Below are 22,953 nucleotides of genomic sequence, written 5' to 3'. Positions count from 1 at the left end.
AATTTCCACATTTTCATAATAACATTGTTAGCTTGTTATGCTTTTCAAAACTTTCCACTGTGTTCCTCACTTTTATAGTCAATATTTAAGTGGGATCATAATTCTAGGAGGATTCAGACCCTGGGGAACAAGGCAAAGTCAAGTAAAGAGCATTATATTCCATAAGTCACATATACTTTAGGGAAGCCAAGGGGAGAGACAGTCAGCAAAATAAAACCAGATGTGAATTTGATATGATTATACCAGCCCTTCCAATGGGACGAGCACTTTCAAATTCACATTTTTTTTTCTTGGAATCCGTTGCATCACGGGATTCTTTCAAATAAGTGAAACACTGAGCATCTCTTGCCCAAAAAGAATTACATGAAACCCACACAGGGCTTTTGAGAATTCATTTGCATTTGAATGATGCAAATTGTAATTTAGTATAATAAAGTCTGGAACTGAGAGCGAGAAATTATATGAACAACTCCACTTCCAGTCAAGTCTACTCCTAGTCCTCATCCCAACCTTTGGTCAACATGTCCCATCAGAGATGTTTTTCTGTAAAATAAGTCTTATCCTTGCTAACGCTGCCACACCTGCCTGTTGCTGATAGGATCAAATGTGGTGTACACGTGTGGTTATTTCCACCTAATAATGTATTCTCAAAGATTCCCCATGAACAACGGATGTTTTTGTCTGAGTCTTCTTTGGTACAATAGCTAAGGCATGATGGTGCCATAATAAGAGTGAACCTCTCTAAGATACATTCAGGTTCTGATATGGAATTAGCATAGAAACAAGTCTGTATTATAAAAGATCGTATCTTTGCTGGGAAAAAAAACAATATTCATCAACTGTACACTATTAGACTACAAACAACTGTAAACATACCTTCTTATTTTCAAATTCAAATCGGATAATAATGCAAGAAAGATTGTCTGATCTATCCTCGGAATGGTTAACTCATGGAATTTCTAAGCCTGTAATATTACAACGTGGGGAAAGGAGACTAAAGCATCACTATTTGGGGACAGCATGAAGGGGAAAGACCACTTTCCTTCACTGGGCATGCATGCTCTGTCACCACAGCATAGTACTTGAAGCTGAGCTTAAATTTGGCAAAAACACTTTCATAAAAAGTATGAATTTATAGTCTCTTTATCAACTGTCAGGCTTCAGAGAATCTTAGATGTCATCTAGCATACCCACCCAGCCCCCTCCAATCAGGACTTACATCTTAGCTGGTGCACCTTTAACAGAGAGGCAGCTGTGGATGCTTTGAGGTGATTACATCCCATGTTGTGTTTCTACTCTGAAAATACTTCCATAAACAAAGCAGAATTGACTTCCACAAAGTTCCTCGGGAACAGCACAAACTGAATCTAGTCCTTCTTTAAAAAGACGGAAAGGGGGACGCCTGAGTGGCTCAGTTGGTTATGCATCTGGCTTCAGCTCAGGTCATGATCCCAGGGGGTGGAATCGAGCCCTGTGTCAGGTTCTCTGCTCAGCAGGGAGCCTGCTTCTCCTTCTGCCTCTCCCCAACCCCCTGCTCATGCTCTCTCTCTTTCTCTCTTAAATAAATAAATAAAATCTTTTAAAAATAATAATAATAAAAATAAAAAGACTGAAAGGCACACTATTCTACCCTCGAAAGGATCTGCTCTCCCTAGAGCCAAAGTTGACCCAGTCACTCAACCATTCCTCATGCGATCGGTGTGGAGACTACACACCCTTGCCTCCCTTCTCTGATACTTCCATCTCCCAACCTCCTCCTCCTCGACCCACCCTTTTGTGTTTGGATTTTGTCATTTTCCTTCCTTCCCTTCCTTCTCTTCCCAAACCACACACTCGCGGCTGTCTCATAAATGAACACCACCCAGGCTGAATCTTCAGTGCAGATTTCTGTTTCAAGCTCAAGTCCTAACTGAACCACATGCATGGATCAGATGGACCACATGCACATCTCAATCTCAACGTGCCAAAGTGACATCCTTCCTCTGCATCCCTGAGCTCACTGAATGGAATTTACCATCATCCAAGGAAGGCACTTTTGAGCCATAAGAAAATCCTCTTTCCCCTCTCAATACACCCTTCCAATAAATCTATTTCCTAGAACATCCTTGAATTCTGTTCCCTCTTAGCCATCCTCCTCCTGCCACCTTCACTCAGGTCACTGCTATTCCTCCCCCATTTCCCTCACTCTGGCCCGAGTGATCTTCCCAAAACACAAGCATGTCACATCATTTTAATCACCACAAAAGAAACTAAATTTAACTAAACCCCCTTTCATATCATGTAAAAGTGCACTTACTGGCCATATTTTGTAGACAAAAGATGTGCACATAAATGGTATTCTTTTTAATTGAAGTATGATTGACATACAATGTTATATTAGTTTTGGGTGTACAACACAGTGATTTGACATTTATATACAATGCAAAACGACCACCTTGATAAGTCTAGTTAGCATCTGTCACCATGCAAAATTATTATTTTATTGGCTATGTTCCTTATACTGTACTTTACATCTCTATGACTTATTTCATTATCTGGAAGTTTGTACCTCTTAATCCCCTTCATCTATTTATTTCATCCATCCCCCACTCCCCCCCTCCCTGGCAATCACCAGTTTGTTCTCTGTATTTATGAGTCTGTTTCTGTTTTGTTTTGTTTGTTCACTTGTTTTGTTTTTCAAATTCCAAATATAAACACCATACGGTGTTTGTCTTTCTCTGACTTATTTCACTTAGCATAATACCCTCTATGTCCATCAATGCTGTCACCAAATTGTATTTTTTTTAAGAAGAGGTTTGAGTTAAAAGAAACAGTTGTCAGAAAGGAAGAGCGGCAGCTTTACAAAACATTTCCACACAGCTCATCAGTTCTAAGCTATTAGTTGACAATAAACATATGGGAGGAAACAATATAAGACAGATTTAGGAGCCCCATAAAAAATACCTGTAATTTCAATAAGACATTTTCCAGACCCTCATACCTGGGTAAAATCAAAGAACATGTTCTGTGGTGCCTTTCAGTTTTTAAGAAAGAAGTTAATCTTCCATTTCCCCCATCATTAATAACTCTGTGGTACTTTTATGCCTGTCTACCCACACAGATTACAAGGGGGCTCTGATAGAGCTCTCTAGTAGGGATAAATGCACTGGGCTGAAGAGTTTGAAAGGATTGTAGTTCAGTAACAGAAACAGAAAACTGCATTACATTTTTTTCATGAGGCAGGTTAACTTCTATATCATATGAATTGTCTCTATCACGAACAGCATCACATGAGAGATGAAAGTGGATTCTGTTAGCCCTCAGTCACTTTTATGAACAAAGAGTGATTTAATTATATATTCTTAGGCTCCTAAAATTGGCTCTCCCTTTCTTGGCTCTTACAGTTTTCAATAAATACACACTAAGAGTCACAACTTTGGAGTTTCTTGATAATTCCCCAACAAAATATTTTAGATTCATTCACTTGTCTAAATTTATTTAGAAAAAATATTTAAAGGGCGATGATGGACTGGACCTAACCACATTCCAGATGAGCAGGATGTCCTAGATTTTCAAATCTACTTATTTCTTTTTTGACAAAATCCACAGTATATTCTCATTTAAGTAGTGTAAAATTAAAGGAAAAGTTCTTTTTTATTATTAGTCTTTGATCTCGAAGACTAATCAACTCTAAAAACAAACAAAAACAAAAACACTAAATCGTGAATAATAAATGATTTCAATTAGGTCCCAGGCCAAAAGTCTGACTTTTCTCATCTCAAAAGAACTGACATATACTCTAGAAACAGAACTGGTTTCCTTGCATGTTTATAAGTGTTTATGTAAGTATAAAGCAATGAGTTCTCTTCTCCTCTTCCTTTAAAAACAGAAATATTTTGATTGAGATTTTTATGTTTCATTGTCCCTTTGGAATCTGACACAAATCTGCAAACCCAAGCCGTTAGGTGTTGCCAACAGCCCCTGGAGAAGTTAATCTTTATTTAGCATAATTTTAAAGCACTATTATTTAAATGGGTCCATTAACAGATATAATTTGAATTCAATTTTCATAGTCCTGTTGGTAACCAGAACACATGTTTTGGTGGCCGTATCTCAAGCTCTTCCACCTCCCCAGAGACTTGTAAGCGTGGATATGTTTATGGCCAAGTCACTGCCCTGTCTGGCTACACAAACAAGATGATTTGGGTCAAAATCATACAGAAAAAAATGAGGTTTGGTTCTCTTTCAAAGAAGGAAAAATAATTGCAATAGTTTTTGTTATGATTATGGCCATAAAATGATTTTTTTAATCCTCTCCAGAAACAATTTCAGATGCAACAGATGCAACAGAAAACTTGAAAAAAAGATGGAATGGGAAAGCCATTTTTTTTTTTTTTTTTTAGATTTTATTTATTTGTTTGAGAGAGAGAGAATGAGAGACAGAGAGCATGAGAGGGAGGAGGGTCAGAGGGAGAAGCAGGCTCCCTGCCAAGCAGGGAGTCCGATGCGGGACTCGATCCAGGGACTCCAGGATCATGACCTGAGCCGAAGGCAGTCGCTCAACCAACTGAGCCACCCAGGTGCCCGGAAAGCCATTCTTAATATGATATTTGTACAACATCAATTCCCTACCTAAATGCAACCAAAAAGAGGAGGACAATATCTCTCTTTGGTGGATAAAAATGAATAAATAAAACTTGGGAGTGAAAAAGGAAAGCTATCTGAGAAGATGCATTAACAGAAGATTAACCTCTGAAATGCTAATAAGATAGGGAAGGAAATGATAAGAAATTTCGACCACATTTCTCCCTGCTGAGCCAGAGATAACAGTTCATCACTGCCAAGAGTTTGTTTATGTATTGTCATCTATGAAAATCTAGATACATTTCACCCTATTTTTATGTATGTAGAATATGAGCATTCTTAAACACCTCAAAACAGCACTAATTGAGGACATTTTCTTTAACTTTCACCTTTTAACAGGATCCATAACTCATTATGGATTCATCTCTATATTTCAGCTCTTGGTTTAAGGCCCCTAGTACCAGATATGTCAATCTACGGCTATCTAGAGCATTAACTGAAAATGTCAAAAGTGTAATTCTTCATCACAGAGGAAATAGAATTATAAAAATTAGATCTTTCAATTATGACTGACATTTACCACTCTAATCAAGGTTAGCCTTACATGTGGTTGGGGTCAGAGGTCAAAGGAGAATGATTCTGTACTCCAAAATAACTCAAGTACAGGTCTGCCATTAAGGTTTTGTTTCCACCATTAGTATTCTTCCATTATCTTGGTTCTCAGTCCTAATAGCCACAATAATAGCTATACTTTATTGCAGATTTCCTATGCACCAAATACTGTGTTCAGCCCTTAATAATTGACATAAAGATATCCTGAAGTATGGACACTAAAGTCAGACTCTAGGTATTTGAACCCTGGCTCTTGGAAAAATTACCTAACCTTGCTAAACTCCTGTTTTCTCAAGTATAAAATGGACTTGATTTTATCTATATCATAAGGTTGCTATAAAAATGATGAAAGATGATGACCAAGAAAATTAAACATTTTTCCTAAGATCACACTCAGCTAAAGAGATGGAAAAATGAGATTCAAACCTAGTTCTTATAATTCCAAATTTCCGAGTTTCCAAAACTGTCCACTGTATCACACCACCTCTGAGGGTGACCACCAACACAAACAGTATTTCCATTCCTGGGAGGAAATCCAGACCTTTGAGGTCCCAGGATAACGTAAGCAGACAGACCCTGTTTGACACTCAGAATTTTAGGAAATTATATTGGTGACATGTTGTTCTGGCTGGGCATCATAGGGGCAGATATGGAGTTTCTGACCAACAGTGCCTGACACACCATAGAACACACACACACACACACACACACACACAAGGATTGAGGGTAAAGAATGAGTCAACTAATGAATTCTAAGAAATTCTATATAAGAAAGAGAAAAACTCCTACTCCCAGTGAAACATTTTATACTCCTTTCCCAACTTCAGCACCCTTCAAACACCTTGATACCTACATTTTTTGACAGAAGATGAGGGTACAATTCAGGAAATTTGGAATGAGTTATGGTGCTTCTTGATTGTAAGCTCCATGAAGTTGGGATGAACATCGGTTTTTGTGACCACTGTACTCGTACTACCTAGCACATGCTGTGTTAACACTCAGTAAGTACTCTTGAATTTAATTGAATCAAATTGCTACTGTGATCTTCCTCCATAGCGCACAGATATTTGACCCTCCTGTTTTGTCTTGAACTCTCAATATCTAGCAATATGCAATTTGACATACATTTGGATCCCTTCCACATTAAGCATCTGCAAGGCAAAGACCCAAAGCCACACAGATCAGACATATCAACTCAAGGAAAATGGAAACATTCCACATCAAAAGGAATGCGCATTATTCTAAATGGCTCTGTTTAATATATAAGATAATGCAATTTGATAGAGGTTTGTAATATTACATGATACTAATCTGGATTTAATATAGACTTTCCTCCTTCATGAAATCCAGAAGCAGTCTCTCGGTGGTTTTTCTTTGCAAGACATTACAGTCATCTGAAGACCTAATTGGGACAAAAGAATCCATTTTCAAGGTGATTTACTCACAAGTTGGTACTCATTGGAAGGCTCAGTTCCTCCCTAACGAGGCCTCTCTGGAGGCTGCAGTATTCCCTTAACATGACTCCTGGCTTCCCCTACAATATGTGGTCCAAAAGAGCAAGGTGGGAGCTGAGATCTTGTATGACCTAGCCCCAAAACCACATGCCATCGCTTTGGATCTTTGATGCTGTCTTGCCGGCTGCCTACCACAGCTTTCCTCCATAAAGACAAGTTTAGGAAACCGAAATAACATTGTTCATAAGCCTATATAATTTCTGTAAAGCTTTTTGGAAATGTGTATCAAAGACCTTAAAAATGTTTATATCCTTTGACTGAATAATTCCACTTCTCAGAATCTATCCCAAAGAAATAGTCACCAATGCAAAGAAACATTTGTATTATGAGAGAAAAAAGTTCGTCTTTTATAAATACATAACTTTTATAAATAAAAGACCCAGGATAACAAAAGGATTAATTAAAATTCAGGTGCATCCATTGATGCTAAGATTCACCTTTTTCCACATGTTAACCTCTCTGAACTTGAACTATGTCTTCTAGTAGTCTAGTCAGCCAGCATTTTACTATCCCCATCAGACACGCAGTAGGCAAAAAGTAGCTGTCAGTGCCAGGCAAGCATGAACATGGTCACAGATGTTCATCTTGTCATCACCTCAGCTGAATTATGTACGTTGTTGGTACTACACATGTTGATTTCACTGCTACTTAAAATGTCTTTGAAGTAACACTGTGATTCAGCATTGAGACGAAAAGTTTTGTGTACACAGAAAGGCATGTAAACAGAACAGCAGTGGGTAAATTTTATCTTGGTGAGGCAAATAGTCATCACAGGAGGAATGATCACTATTCCACATTTTGTTCCAAAGCAACAAATCATGTGAGTACTTTATGGAACATAAGTAGACGAAGAGATGTTACATTTTGTTTTCTGAGGCACATGCAAATATATATGTATATATTGCATATGCAAATATGTATTTCTTTTACATGCCACATAATGCAACTAAAGGCAAAAGAATTGCCAAATCCCTGAACTAGAAAGAAATGTCAAAGAATTGAAAGGCTGGCATGACCAACAAATTTTTCATGGAAGGCGATCATTAAGGCTTTGTGTCACAGCTTAATTAGAAACATTTTTGTCCTTTCATAGCAGTATGTAAAATAATAATGTGTCCTAAAGTCAATGGCATCTTAAAATCACATTTAAAAGAAAGACTTCCTGGAGCCTTGAGAAAACTTTCGGCTTAAATAAAAATATAAAAGCAGCATACAAAATTGCCGTCACAGCCATGTTAAGATGATTTTAAAATAGTGTGGAAAAAGTGAAAGCAAATACATCAAAATGTTAAAAGTAAAATGAGATTATAGTTAATCTCTATTTTCTTCTTCCTTTTCATGTTCTCTAAATTGCTAAAAGAATGTGTTTTTTTTAATTAGTTAAAAATAATATTTAGAATATTATAAACAGAGATGGTAATGTACCCTCCCGATGCTTATAACTTCCTTTATAACCCATTATTGTTATTCATCTAAATCCTTTTTGAATACATTTATATTTCATATCCTTCTTCTTCTGTGAGAAGTACATCCTATAGATTCATAAGCTTCAAGTTTTACCTCCTGCCTGGTGTTGTTGGCTTGGCCAGCGCAGGTCAACCCAATCTACATTCTTCACACTTTCATAATCTTCAGTAAAACTTTCACAGCCTTGCTATTCCAGCCATAAATGCTAGTTTATTAGTTTTTTTTTTTTTCCGTCCAAATATTGGAGCTCTTTCAGAAAACTTTAGGACCTTTCCAACTCATCTTTCTCAGTACTTAATAATTATTCTGAGCTCACCACCCAAGGCCTTCCTGAGATCAGGTCTATAGCAGACCAAGTATATCCCCACTTTATTTATCCAATCGTGACATCTTTCCATTTCTTTCCTATGTGACAGAGAACAAAAGAGGATACGCATCTTTTCCTGGGCATACGAGTGATCAAAGGGCTTTTTAACTGGCATATTCTGCAACCATGGGCTTTTGGATAGCAACTTTAACATCAAACATGAGAATTTCTGAGATCACTGAGAAAATGAATGAGGAGAGCAGAAGGCGAAGATGGAACGGAAACAAGGAGATATGGAAGCCGAATTGAACCTCAGAACTAGGCGACTCTGAACGAGCTGGATTCACACTGGGGAATGTATCCCCAGGCCCATCTTCCTCTTTGCCCCGGATGTTTCTAATGTTATTGCATTTGCAAAATCCTTCTCTTTCTTCTTTTGTCTCTCTCACGCTTCTGCAGCCGAAATAAATTGTGACCCATTGCCACAGGCAGTCTTGGGTTGCAAACAAGAAGCAGGATGAACCCAACCTCCCACGCTTGGGCTCTTCATCCTCAACACTAACAGAAGACCTCCCCCAAAGCAGCATCTCCATTTGTCTCTGCAGTTCACAAGCTTCCATCCTTGGGCCTCATACACTCTTCTGTCACTTACCAAAGCTGATGTGGACCTGCTGCCGAGGTGGCAAGAGTATCAGAGGACCACCCATCAATTCCACCAGCGAAGGCCACCATGCCCCAAACAACACTCTCCCACTGGCACCACCAATCAGCCAAGTCCCTAAATCCAAAGTGGATTACCAGAAGTCATTTCCCTTTAGTCCCTCCTACAAGCGTATTCATTTCATGGTATAATGATCAACTCATTGAAGCATTTAACCTGCAGCCCACAAGCATGTTCAACTCCCTATTTTCGCCCTATCCCACCCCCAACTGGTTAAAATAATAAAGAAAGAAAGTCAGGCTTTAATGCTATTTTATTATTTACAAATAATAATAAACGTCTGAACTGGTCTGAGATTGAAATTCAAGACTTACTTGGCTGGAGCTAGACTTTTCCCAGACTTGGACACAGAGGCACGGTGGAAGAAGATGGGATGCCGGGGCACCACAGCAATATAGAGCTCATTTGAAATCAGAGACTCAGCACATCTGCTCTTTGCAGGGAGAGGAGAAGCCAGAGCACAGATTTGGGGGAGGAGGAAGAAGGGTCTACTATAAGTGTCTTGTCACCATTGCATTAAGACCTAAACTTTGTAAAGTCAGAATCTGCCAAAAATAGCAAAGGAAGGATATATCTCATTGCTCTGTCATGTGTGAGACGTTCATTAGCATTTCATGCAGGCAGGCAGAAAATTGCTCAAGAAAGGAAGAAATCACATTCCCAGCTCATTCCCCACCAAGCACTGCAAATTTGGCATTCCTGCACAGGAGGAAACCATACCCTGCTGGCAACAGACTTATCATCAACCGAACTCACAATGAAAACACAAAGAAAGCGAAACACCCCTGCATCTTTATTGCTCTCAGTACCTTGTGAGTATTTATCGGACTCAGGAACATTTCCTGGAATCATTACATAAACTCTCTGTTCTCCCAAAGTACCATGCTCCCTACCTGAATTCTGTTTAATTCATTGGAACAGAGGTAGAATTAGTTTCTTTAATGAACAACATACTCTGAGGCATCTGAGGAAGTGGGGGAAGAGGGGAGGAACGGCGTGGTTGTGCCCGAGCACCGGAGGGAGGCTGGGTGTCACCTGCGCCTCAGCCCCATCCGCTCCGCCCCCTTCAGAAGTGGGGTCCCCTCTGACCTACCAGGCTAAGATGCTACGCAGCCCCAAGGGATCAACTGGCCGCGAGGCTGATTTTGACTTGCATCTTTGAGCTTATGTCGGTGCTTCTAACTCTGCAAGCTTCTCAAGTATCTAGGGCGACACAGAACTCACAGAACTCGGAAGCAGATGAAGGCAAGTGCTTCGATTACTTGACCCCGTTTTTCATCGCACCTCTGAAGCAGAACTGATTAGCAAGGAACCAAGTGGACAGTTTTCAGTTTTACCTCTTCCTCCCTTAACGGCCCTGCTTCTGGCGGAAGAGTAATAAACAGGGACGACCTAAACGCCGTGCGTCGAAGGGGGACAGGCGGGATGACGAGCGTCTGAACGCGGAAGCGTCGCTTCTGCCTCTGCGCCCACCCGGAAGTTGAGGGCTCTGTCTCGCGGCGGCTTGGAGGGACCAGTCTGTGGTCTGAACGGTGCTTTGCACTGTCAATTTATGCTGATAGAGAGGACCAAAAAAAAAAAAGAAGCTGTTACACTGTATTTAGTGGTGTCTTTGAATTGACTTTCCGCCCCCTGCCTCGGCGCCCTCTGTTGCTGCAGGCCGGAGACTGACAGCGCTCCACTGCCGTGGTCAGCGAACGTTCCAGGCTGACGTCGCAGATCACAGCCAAACCTTGGCACCCTTTCTTTTCATTCCGTAGCAGGCTTTATTCCACCTCATCCAGTCCTCGGGGCTCATCATTCAAACGATAAAAACCAAAAGGAACGACCTGAGAATCTCAGCTAGTTAGCGATTTCAACATCGAGTTCTTCGCAGAACATTGAGCGACATGGGGAAAGGCTCAACATATTAATACTAGGTGGAAAAACCAGGATACAAAATTATAGATGCAACATGATCTGACTGGATTATGCGCATATGTATGTGTGTGTACTTCCAAAATATTTTTTTTTAAAGATTTTATTTATTTATTCATGAGAGACAGAAGGAGAGAGAGGCAGAGGGAGAAGCAGGCTCCCAAGGAGCAGGAAGCCCGATGCGGGACTCGATCCCAGGACACTGGGATCATGACCTGAGCTGAAGGCAGACGCTTAACCATCTGAGCCACCCAGGCGCCCCTGTACTTCCAAAATATTAATCTTGATCACTTCTTGACAATGCAGTTAAGAGTAATTTTAATTTTCTTCTTCGTGCTTTCAAAAATTTACTAAATTGAGAGTGTATTATTTTTATAAGCAGAAAGAAAATAATCTTTTCAAACTGCTACACAGATGTAAAATATTCCTCTGTTTAAACCTGCATTTTATTGTTTATTTATACTACATTCTACTACACTAACTCCACACCCTGTCATCTGGATTCCCCAAGTCCCACCCATATGGTTCAACTCTGGTTCTGGCATCCAGAATGCAAATGAAGTGAGCAAGCTGACTTCTGGGTGACTCCTCAGTACATCATGTGTCAGGAAGCAGAATGAGCCAGGGGAGCTAACTTCTGGTCCCCATCCTGCTCCTAATAGTTATGTAAGAACCTTGGAAATCCCTCTGAGCATCCTGGGCCAACTTCTCCCCATATATGAACTGAAGGGTTAGGCTGGATGACCCAAGGGCCCAGCTTGCCTGAAACTTCTTCTTTTCATGAGCTGCTGGATCTAACTGCACCAGAAGTTCCAATCACCATGAGTGTGAGGTTACTGCAAAGTTCCGTTCACAAGGCAAATGATTTTCATTCAACAGGAAATGGTGAAAGCCAAGAGTCATAAATATCCATAAATATGTGCTGTTTTATCTCGGAACAAATCTCTCAGGCAAAATAGTCATTGCGGATATAAATACAGCCTAAACCTCTACGGTATTAAAAAGGGGGTAGTGTGAGGGGGTTCAAAGAAGAGATCAGTAAGGTGGTCTTTCAGAAACATTAAATTATATACTATCCCAAACATAAATAAGGAGTTTGCTGTGTACCCAACATTTAAGTTTAAGAGTCTGATTCACTCGAATCATTAGGTGACTCAAGTATAAACACCTGGTATGGTTAAAATAATCTGGATCTGAACAATTAGTCATAGAAAATATAACCTTCAACTTGGATGAGATTATTGACATTTTAGTTAATTTCTTAAAATTATGCAAGTAATACATAAATTTGCCATCAAATAAAATTCAAACCATACAGATGTACTCTACATATATAGTAAATGGAAGTTTCCCTTCAAGTCTTCCCCCTGCCCACAGCTCTGCCCACAGGTGACCTATGTTGTAGACCCTTTTTGGTTTTTTTTAAGACTTTATTTATTTATATGAGAGAGAGAGACAGAGAGCACTAGAGAGAGTGAGCATGAGTGGTACAGGTGGAGGCAGAGGGAGAGGGAGAAGCAGGCTCCCCACTGACCAGGGAGCCTGACATAGGGCTCGATCCCAGGACCCTGAGATCATGACCTGAACTGAAGGCAGACGCCCAACCGAGTCACCCAGGCACTCCGACCTTTTTTTTAAGTGTGCTTATCTTCACATGGTTCCTATCTCTCCCAAAGCACTACAAGAATATCTACAAACGTCAAATGTCTTTGTTCTGTCAAATATAACCAAAAACTTGACAAATTTCTTACTAAAATGGAATAGTTCCTTTCCAAAGAAAAATCCATTACTTAACCTCTTCTAGAATGGATTCCAACCATTATTCTCTATCTCTGCTAATCTTCTCTTTAAAATAATAAACAGATCAACATGGATCTTAAAGGAAGAAACGCTACTGGGACACCACGAACAGCAGAGAAGCCTCCGTGTGTGTGTGCAGCTTTTGACTTCCCAGACACGGGCACATGCAGACCTTTATTAGCTCAGACTCTCGGAGCTCAGCAGATGCCCCGGGTTAGTTACCATGTGAAAACACGTCCAGTCTGTGGGAACTGCTAGCAAACAGGATCATAGCTCTTCCTTCTCCATCTTCGTTCCTCTCACTCTCAACTCCTCCTTCTCTGCAAAACTATTCCCAGACAGAGCTACGGTTCAAGAAGAATCCGGTATTTTGGAGGTACGAGAAGTCCAGAGATGGCTCTTAGAGATCAGTCCAAGGCTTTCATAATTTAAATGCTGACATGGACAATGTATTACTGGAAAACCCAATTTTCTGGAAAGTCTTAAACACAATGAAGGTTTTGCAGAGATCACATAAGTGTGGAGCCAATAGAAAAGAAAATAATTTGGGGCACCTGGGTGGCTCAGTCATTAAGCGTCCGCTTTCGGCTCAGGTCATGATCTCAGGGTCCTGGGATAGAGCCCTGCATAGGGCTCCCTGCTCAGCGGGAGGCTTGCTTCTCCCTCTCCCACTCTCCCGGCTTGTGTTCCCTCTCTCACTGTGTCTCTCTCTGTCAAATAAATAAATAAAATCTTAAAAAAGAAAAGAAAAGAACTTGTGAAATTAAATACAATTAACCAAACAGCTCAGGTCTAAAACATTATTGAGCTCAGGGAAGGGAAATGATGGGTTTTTTTTCTTAAAATAGAGGAAATATACTATATCTACTAATAAGTATCATTTATTGGTGCTTACTATCCTAAACATCTTATATAAGTTAAACAATTTAATTTCAACAACAAACCTACAGGAAAGTACTATTATCATCTTCATTTTAAAGATAAGCAAACTAAAGAACAGAGAGCTAGTTAAGTTTCATCTCACAGGATCTGGGCTCTCCCACCTTGTAGCAAAATGGCTGCAGCAGTGTCAGCCCTCACATCTCTTCCCCACACCATCCAGAGGAAGAGAAGTTCTCTTCTGGAATTCACACTCTCATTGGCCAGATTGTGTCCCATGCTCTTCCCATGGGGACAGGAAGACTGGGATGTGCCAATTAGACTAAACCAATCAGAGCCACCTAATCATATACCTGGAGGGAGGGTCAATGTCACCTAAACTTCCTGGCTGAGAATGGAGGTAGTAGGGAGATAATGGATCTTGGAGAGGTAGCCTTCTCTGAAATGTTTACCATAGTATCCATCAACCAGAAAAAGAAGAACAGAAAGTTTCTCCAGTGGTACAATGATAAGCATCTACCAGCTTGAAACTATTAAGTCTTATTGGCATTATTTGTCCTGAAACAATATGTCCTCCATGCAATTACTTTTTCAAGAAAAGTCAAAGTTTTATTCTATCCTCTCCCAGAATCAATTTCTCCTGAGGACAACAGTAGGTTTGTAATACATGTTGGGCACTCTCAGGAACATATGTGATCATTTTTTTTTTAAAGATTTTATTTATTTATTTGACACAGAGAGCGAGAGCAGGAACACAAGCAGGGGGAGTGAGAGAGGGAGAAACAGGCTTCCCGCCGAGCAGGGAGCCCGATGTGGGACTCGATCCCAGGACCCTGGGATCATGACCTGAGCTGAAGGCAGACGCTTAACGACTGAGCCACCCAGGCGCCCCATATGTGATCATTTTTTATGAGGAACTTTGATAGTGCAGAATTAAGACTATTATATACTTTTTGATTAGATAAAAATAATGATTTCAAATAAGGAGTTTCTTTCTACCTATTCATCTTTTATGCATGTGTTATTTCACCCCTGAGTTATGGAGTTAATGCTTTGCTTACACACAAGCAAAGCACACAAATGAAATCAAGAACTGTATGAGTCCTTATGAAATACTCAGAACTATTTCTCTGCTTTTATTCTAAACAGATAATTAGCTATCCAATTTAAAAGATGTTCTCAAATGAAGATGCCACAGTGTTCCTTGAGAACACATTTTAAAGTTTAATGATCTTTACTATCAGCAGGATGCCTGTATTGAAACTAACATTGAATTCAACTTAATCCAGTGAATATCTGTTAAATCTGGAGTACCTACTATGTGATCATCCTGAAGCTCATACCCGGGTCTCAATAGAAAACATCGTCCCCATTAGCCTTCGTAAACCAGAAGACCACAGCTGTACACAAGCCCCACACAAGTTAATCAACATATATGTATTTGAGTAGCTGTGCTAGGGAAAGTGACATGCAAACAGGCATAAACATTATCCTCAACCTCACCTTCCCAGGATACATGTTTACATTTCATTTTCCTGGTCCTCATCGTTTCCATGGCTTTCCTCTGAACCTCCTGCTACTTTTCCACAGCTATGATAAGTTGATGTCTCACAATGGAACTCCACAAATAGAAACAACCAAATGGATCCTAGAAAAAAATAGTGGCTTATTTGGGGAAACAGATTCCCAACCACAACCCTTTTACATTGAGTTGCGCTTAAATGGAAAAGAAAAATAAGGATAAAACTAAAAGAGTAAACATAACAGATCTCCACTAATAATCCGGGGGAAACGCTTCATATCATTGTTACTAGGGATGACTAATCTGATAAAGCCCTTAGCTAACACCAGCTGTCCATAATCAAAATAGACTCGCAACCATTCCCAGGCCCACAATGTGCACACATGCGGCCGAGAAGGACTGATTCTATCAAAGCCTAAGCAGCTCCAAAGTTCATTTAGTTCTGCTCCTCAACAAGCTTCAAAACCATTTTAGACCTCTCCAAGGGGGTGTCAAGCTCCAGAGCAGGCATATTAGGGAGTGACTGAAGTCATCTCATTTAATGCAAGAATCCGTCTACAACCACGGTTATCCATTGATGCAGCCCCAGGGGAGCTGGGCAGGGCTGCCCCAGCGACCTTTACCAGGTTCCAAATATTGGGAAGCCATTCCTTACAGTAAGTCACACCCCTCCTCTCTGTCATTCCCACCACAAGGTGTCTAACCCTCCCTCCTTCTGAGGATAGGGCTTTAAAGAGAGGAAGACAGCTATCATGGTCCCTTAGTCACGTCTCCCACTGCCAACATCTGACCGCATGGGTATCGTTTGCGTCTATCTTTCTCCCTGTCACTTTGGTTCAGCAAGCTACGTGATCCAAAATCTAGACTTCCTGCAAAAACTTACCTGCTTCCTTTTCTACCATATATTTTTTTTTTGTTAGAGGTGTTTATGTTTATTTTGTCCTCACTCAGAATTGAATGAGTAAGTGCACCAACGCACGTCATAATAAGCCTTTATCCTGAGGATGTCCTTTTCATCACGAGTCAACATTTATGCTGCTTTGTGCCCGTTTAAACTCTACTCTGCTGCTTTCCTCTGCCTTGCAGTCTCTCCGTATTCAGTCTTCTCTATGCAGTTACTCTTGCCCAGTGGATTAAGGTCAGGTAGCAAATGCCTCTCTTCTACATCATCTAATTGATCATGCTGCTGTGACATTTCAATCTCTGCTGCATCAGGAGACGTAGCCTCACGTTAGAGGGTAATGCTATGGAGGGAAACACAGAGACAGAAAAAGCCTATTAACCTTCAGAAAATGATAGTACATTTTGTGCTTCTCTTAACACCTGATTATTTTCTAAGCAGTAAAACTTTCAATTTATTAAGCCCTAGGTGGGTAGGGGATGCTTTATCAAACGGAGAACATGAGATACCACTTTTACATGATTTTGTGGCAATCACACAAACTGGGAGAGATTGGAGTAATGACCAATCTACGAAAGCCACAGACCTGATTCCGAAGACTGAGGTGCTCTGTCTACACATTTCTACACTGAAATTTGCACAGATAACGCTAACGTGGAACTCCAAAAGGCAGAATTCAGACCTCGTCTGAAAGACCTGGGATTACAACCCAAAGTACCCAATACAGACCCAGGTTGTACTGTGTATAGCAGCTTTACCCATCTTAACTCACTTATCCTTCAAAACATCCTGTCAACACCTGGAAGATGGGCTCAATTTTATGGACGAGTTCACTGAGGTTTAGACACTTGTGACTTGGCGAAGCTCACGTGTCAAGTGGAGTTAAAATAGAAAACAAAATCAATCACTGAATTAGTATAGTACACGTGTTTCTCATAATTCCTCCTCTTTGAGATCTAATATTACAAAATTAACCTCTACTTTTACTTGCCCTAGAGTTTGATTAGTAGTACAGACAAAAGAGACAATCAGAGGGGAATAAGGATCCCAAGAAGGCTGCCGGCATATGTCCTGAAGGATATGTCACCAGGATGCTGTCTGGCAGCCAACCCTGATCTCGGCCTCAGTGACTTGAGGGCAAGAGAGAAGCCATCCCACGCTGCTAATCATGCAGGAACACCACAAAGCTGTCTTGGCATCTGCTGCTGGCCATCCTCCTTCTGCTGCTTGCTGCAGAAACCTGACTCCAAAGACCCAGCTTCACTTGGAATATAGGACCTTCCAAAATATGGAAGCCCCGAGAGAGTACCCAATTTTCCCCTGTCTCTGGGGTGAGGTATGAAAACCCATTTTTTAAAAATGCTCCAAGGACAGGGAGAGACAATTTTTTTCTTTTTCATTTTCTGAGAGAATTGAGACGTTTCCCTCTGAAATGTTTGTAGGGGAAAAAAAAGAAAAAAAAATCCTTGGGGTGGGGATGCCATTTTCCTTCTGAAAGTTTCCAGGGATTTCTGAACCTTCACACCACTTACTCCAGTATTAAGCATGTGAACATCGTGAACCTTTTTAAGGTAACTAAGCAGAGAACAATCTCTGCTTTGCCATTTTCTTTATAATTCTTTATAATTTCTTTCTCTAGGCTAGTGACATATGTTCCTTCATCTGTAAAATGATGATAATATTAGCCTACTCCAGGGAGATCTTGTAAGAATAATAGAGAAAAGCCTTTAAACCCAGTTATAGCAACCACCCCCATACACAAAGGTTTCGAAGGGATTTGGGAGGAGTGGGAGGGAGCACAGAAGGAGTAGGATGATAGGAGGAAACTCGGAGAAAGAAGCACAGCCCACCTCTCCCCAAGCAGTAGCATTCTAGCTTCTCTTCCCCTAATACAAGCCCTCTTCTATGATCTAGTTCTTCTGACCCAGCAGGTTCTCCATCAGACTTCCTCCAGGTCCAAGGGAACTATTATTTCCACATTAAGGGCCCCTGCTTAAGATTTTGTTTGAGATTCTCCCATTTTTATATATGCCTTGCTGCTTTCCAGACTACACAAAATATGCTAATGCCATGGCTAAAGATTCTTGCATTAAGAAAATTATAGTAACGTGGAACCTGTTGACTTTTCACCTTAGAGACCAATTACATTACCATCCACTTCCCGCTCTGGTTTAACAACAGTTGACAAGCTCATAGAGCCTCATATCAGTAAAAGCAAAGCGGGTTTACAGGGCCGACCATCCTGTGATGCTCACATACCTAGTCAGCCTCAGAGGTAATAAAGTGTTACACATTACTGGAGAGCTAAGGAAAATAAAAGAAACAAACTTCAACTGAACACCACCATGGCAGAATTATGAAAAAAATGAAGCCATTGCTTGATTGGATTTAAAAGAAAATTGCATAAAGAAAAAAGAACATTTCTTTTGGTCCACCCAAATTTGTAACATTTAACTCTACTGGAAGCACTCAATTGGCAGAGAATGTGTATCAGTGATTATAGGTCAAGCCACTAACAAAAACTCAGGATTCAAAATGTAATAACTTATAATTGGCCTTTTTTAAATCACAAATGTCAGTATTTTCAAATTACTAGAATATGTTTCAATAGAAATCACTCTTTAAGCCCAGATGTCCATCGACAGATGAATGGATAAAGAAGATGTGGTATATATATACAAAGGAATGTTACGCAGCCATCAGAAAAAATGAAATCTTGCCATTTGCAACGACATGGATGGAACTAAAGGGTATTATGCTAAGTGAAATAAGTCAATCAGAGAAAGACAATTATATGATCTCACTAATATGCGGAATTTAAGAAACAAGGTAGAAAATCATAGGGAAGAGAGGAAAAATGAAACGACGAAACCAGAGAGGGAGACAAACCGTAAGAGACTCTTAATCTCAAGAAATAAACTGAGGGTTGCTGGAGAGGAGGGGGTGGGAGGGATGGGGTGGCTGGGTGATGGACGCTGGGGAGGGTATGTACTATGGTGAGCACTGTGAATTGTGTAAGACTGATGAATCACAGACCTGTACCCCTGAAACAAATAATACATTATATGTTAACCTAAAAAAATAAAGTAATTCTGGGGCAGCTGGCTGGCTCAGTCAGTATAGCATTCACCTCTGATCTTGGGGTTATGAGTTCAAGCCCCACACTGGATATAGAAATTACTAAAAAATAAACATTAAAAAATCACTTTTTAAAAAGTTAGGCTTCTTAATTGTATTTGTAGATGAATTGATTGTGATTGCCCCACTTTTTAATCAGATAAAATTTTAGTACCTATACTGAATTTCGTCAAGATGTTTATCCACAAATATAGCTAAATAACAACAACTAACTCTTTCTAGAAACAAAGCCAAGACAAAAGACATACTCATCATGCATAAAATCTGATAATTTTTTAGTTTAGCTTCACAAGTCTCAAAAATGACCTAGACTGGATGATTCCATGTTCATTCCCTTCTTCTTTTCCAAGTACCTGTTTTGCATCATAAGCCAGACTCTACTATACTTGTGATCCTTTACCTGAAAACATCAAAAGGCCAGTGGTCCTGCTGTAATTTCAATGCCTCTCTCTCTATGCATTTCCATCCACCTTTTCAATAAGTATCAGATTAATGATCTGTTCATCTCCAAGTCACTACTGAGGCACCCCATAAATCAAGAGATGTGCTTTGATTCAATACATTACCCTCATTCCTTCTCTTCTAGACCCTAAAAAAGAAATCATTCAGATTAGGAAAAATATTTCCAGAAAACAATCATAAAAAAAGTATTTCAAAGGGGCACCCAGGTGGCTCAGTCGGTTAAACGTCCGACTCTTAATTTCAGCTCAGGTCATGATTTCACTGTCATGAGATCCAGCCCCACATCGGGCTTTGCACTCAGCATGGAGTCCGCTTGAGTTTCTCTCTCCTTCTCCCTCTGCCCACCCCCCCCACCATGCTCTCTCTCTCTCTCAAATAAATAAATAAACCTTTTTTCTAAGTGTTTCATGGCCTTCAAAAATCTACATCGGACCTGCACTATCATTGCAAGGTACTATTTAAAAATAGCATAGGTCTATGTAATATAATATGCATTTGTGTATGCATGCACAATAACTTAAATCAAATGTAAAGACATACATATAAACTATTGCAGTAGAGCTTTATGTGCATATGTGTTTAATATTTTTGACAGCTCAATATTCACTTCTCCTTCCTATAGGACACAAATTTTCTTTTGGTGAATTACTTCTTTCCCATTGTATTGAGGTTTTTAGTGAGCCCCTTCTGGTCAATACTGCAGGGTTTCCATCAAATAGCACTAGAAGTCTATTTGATGGAAATAGACAAATAGTAGTCTATTTGATGGAAATTTACCTACAGTAAATCCAGTGCCTGCATCCTACTAAGAATGTCAAATTAACCAGCCTTCTCCACACTTCCTCGGAAAAGCCAGAAGCCTGGGGGATCAGCTGCTGTCTTCCAGGATTTGCATCTTATGTGAGAGATACTGGGATGGAAGAAGCTGCTGGAATTCCACACTTCCCACCTGTGGTGCCCAAACATGATTGTTCCTGGTCTGACAACACTCCCAGCCCCCAGAGCAGCCTTAAATAATGATTATTACCAAGTCTGATTCTCAGTTTTCCAAGGATTTGCTGAGTTCCTGGTAAATTTCCAGGAGATTCCCTTCTTCAATTGCCCAAAGTCATCTGTTGCCTGCAATCCAAGGACCCTGATCATGACAGTTATTTATGAAATAAACACTGAGTAAGAATACACATTAAATATATTATTTACACTCCGGGTGATTAGTATATATGTGTAGATGCATTTTGTTGATCAATGAGTAGAGAGGAGAAAGGAAGTTGCCCTTTCAGGCAGGAAGGTTGCCATGAGCTCTCTCCAAGAAAATAAGAGCTGAGAAGACATCTTTTTCAGACACTGTGTGTGTGTTTCAGATACTATACATATATATAACTAGTGGTATGTTCTAAAATTTTATTAATACCTTCAATGGAATATCAATTAAAATTGGCAGCAGGGATGTTAAGTGAGAACTCCTAACAGCAAAAAAAAAAAAAAAAAAAAGTGAGCTGTCTTTCTGTGTTGGAAAATTTTGTATTTTATGCAGCCAGTTAAAAGAACATCTCATCCAACTATTCAATATAAGAGTTTATTATGCTCAAATAGCTATGGCTATTTTATTGTTTACTCTTTGCGATCTTTTTTAATAGCTACTGACTATCCCAATGTGCCGGTATCACCCCGCCAGGAGGGGATTTCTTCGCTTTGTTGATGCAGAGCATCAACTTAATGTTGCAGAACTTAAGGTCTTCTCTTTTATAAACTTACCATATCTTTTCTCTCCCTGTGCAGTAAGTCTGATTTAATTATCTCCCAGAAATCAGTAAAGGTACTATATTTGTCTTTGCTTGCCCTTAATCCTTATTTGATTAATTGGGTTGCGTTTACCTCAACCTCGTCCCTTCCACATATCATCGAAGGCGGCCGTGGGACTGCTGGGGTGGTTTCACAGGCCCCTTGGCCTCCGCAGGGGGCTCGGAGCTAACCAGCAGATGCGAGTAATGCGAGTGATGCGAGTCATGTGCAAAAGGCCCATTCCTCTTCTCAGGGTGCGCCGCCCTGCACCTCTTCCTTTTCCCGGTTCCTGCCCGCAAGGGAAGAGGAGATATTTGTAAGAATGAGGCGGTTGTGTGACACCAATTACTCTCCGTTCAACAGGCTGGGATCTTTTCGATCTCGCAGGTCTTTGAAAAGACTTCTAGTGCTATTTGATGGAAACCCTGCAGTATTGACCAGAAAGGGCTCACTAAAAACCTCAGCATCTGAAAACGAAAGAAAAAAACATAAGCCCCTGTGAACACATATTTTTTAAGAAAGTATGAGTATTACGGGGACGCTTTTACCAACGAATGAACTTGGAAGATGCCAGGAGGCGGGTGGGGGAGGGGAGAGAAAGAGGGAATTGGGGCAGGGAGAGAGAGAGAATTTCTCTTGGCTCCAAGGGGAAGCAATTTTGCATCAAAGTCATTTTCCCACCAGCAGGCATCTCCGGGGTCTCCATGACACAAGGCACAACTGTAACAGAACACACCGTTGGTGGAGGAAATGACTGGTTTCGACATTCCCCTCAGGGCCGGTTTCCCGTGCGGCTGCCATATCAAAGCACCACAAACTGGGGAGCTTAAAACAACACACATTTTTTCTCTCACAGCTCCGGAGGCTGGGAGTCTGAAATCAAGGTGTTGGCAGGGTTGGTTCCTTCTGTGGGCTCTGAGGGAGAATCCCTTCCATGCCTTTCTTCTGGCTGGTGGTGCTTGCCAACAGTCCTTGGCATTGCTTGGCTTGCAGCTGATTCACTCCAGTCTGTGCCTCTGTCATCACGTGGCCTTCTCCCTGTGTGTCTCTGGGCACAAATTCGCTCCTTCTTATAAGGACACCAGCGAATTAGCACCCACCATCATCCACGATGACCTCAACTTAATTTGATTACATAAACAAAAAGCCTTATTTCCAAATAAAGTCACATTCACGGTATGGGGAGTTAGGACCTCAACGTATCTTTTTGGGAACCACAATTCAGCCCATAAATAAATTAGCCTTGTGCTATTTCCAAGCTAGTCAGTGTTCATCTTTGTATGTTCAACCCTTTCTAGAACTCACAGGGTCCACAGTCAGTGGCGTCTATTCATGGTGTACTCTTACATGGGTGTGTTGCCATAATTT

General features: G+C 40.5%; 1 long non-coding RNA gene across 1 annotated transcript in view; it reads right to left on the bottom strand.

Moving 5' to 3' along the window:
- The window catches only part of LOC118009329, a 223,609-nt gene that overhangs the window by 162,078 nt on the left and 38,578 nt on the right, over positions 1-22,953 (bottom strand). Inside the window, exons 2-7 of the long non-coding RNA XR_004678885.1 lie at positions 21,679-21,874; positions 20,831-20,922; positions 19,742-19,930; positions 16,186-16,546; positions 15,284-15,428; positions 10,522-10,739 (exon numbers count right to left, since the gene is read on the bottom strand). This is a non-coding gene — a long non-coding RNA (uncharacterized LOC118009329). The remainder of the gene's footprint in view (positions 1-10,521; positions 10,740-15,283; positions 15,429-16,185; positions 16,547-19,741; positions 19,931-20,830; positions 20,923-21,678; positions 21,875-22,953) is intronic.

Source organism: Mirounga leonina, unplaced genomic scaffold (assembly GCF_011800145.1).
Source record: "Mirounga leonina isolate KUSES-001 unplaced genomic scaffold, KU_Mleo_1.0 Mir_127, whole genome shotgun sequence".
NCBI lineage: Eukaryota > Metazoa > Chordata > Mammalia > Carnivora > Phocidae > Mirounga > Mirounga leonina.
The sequence above is the reverse complement of the archived record's forward strand: the minus strand, read 5'-3'. Positions and strand labels throughout refer to the sequence as shown.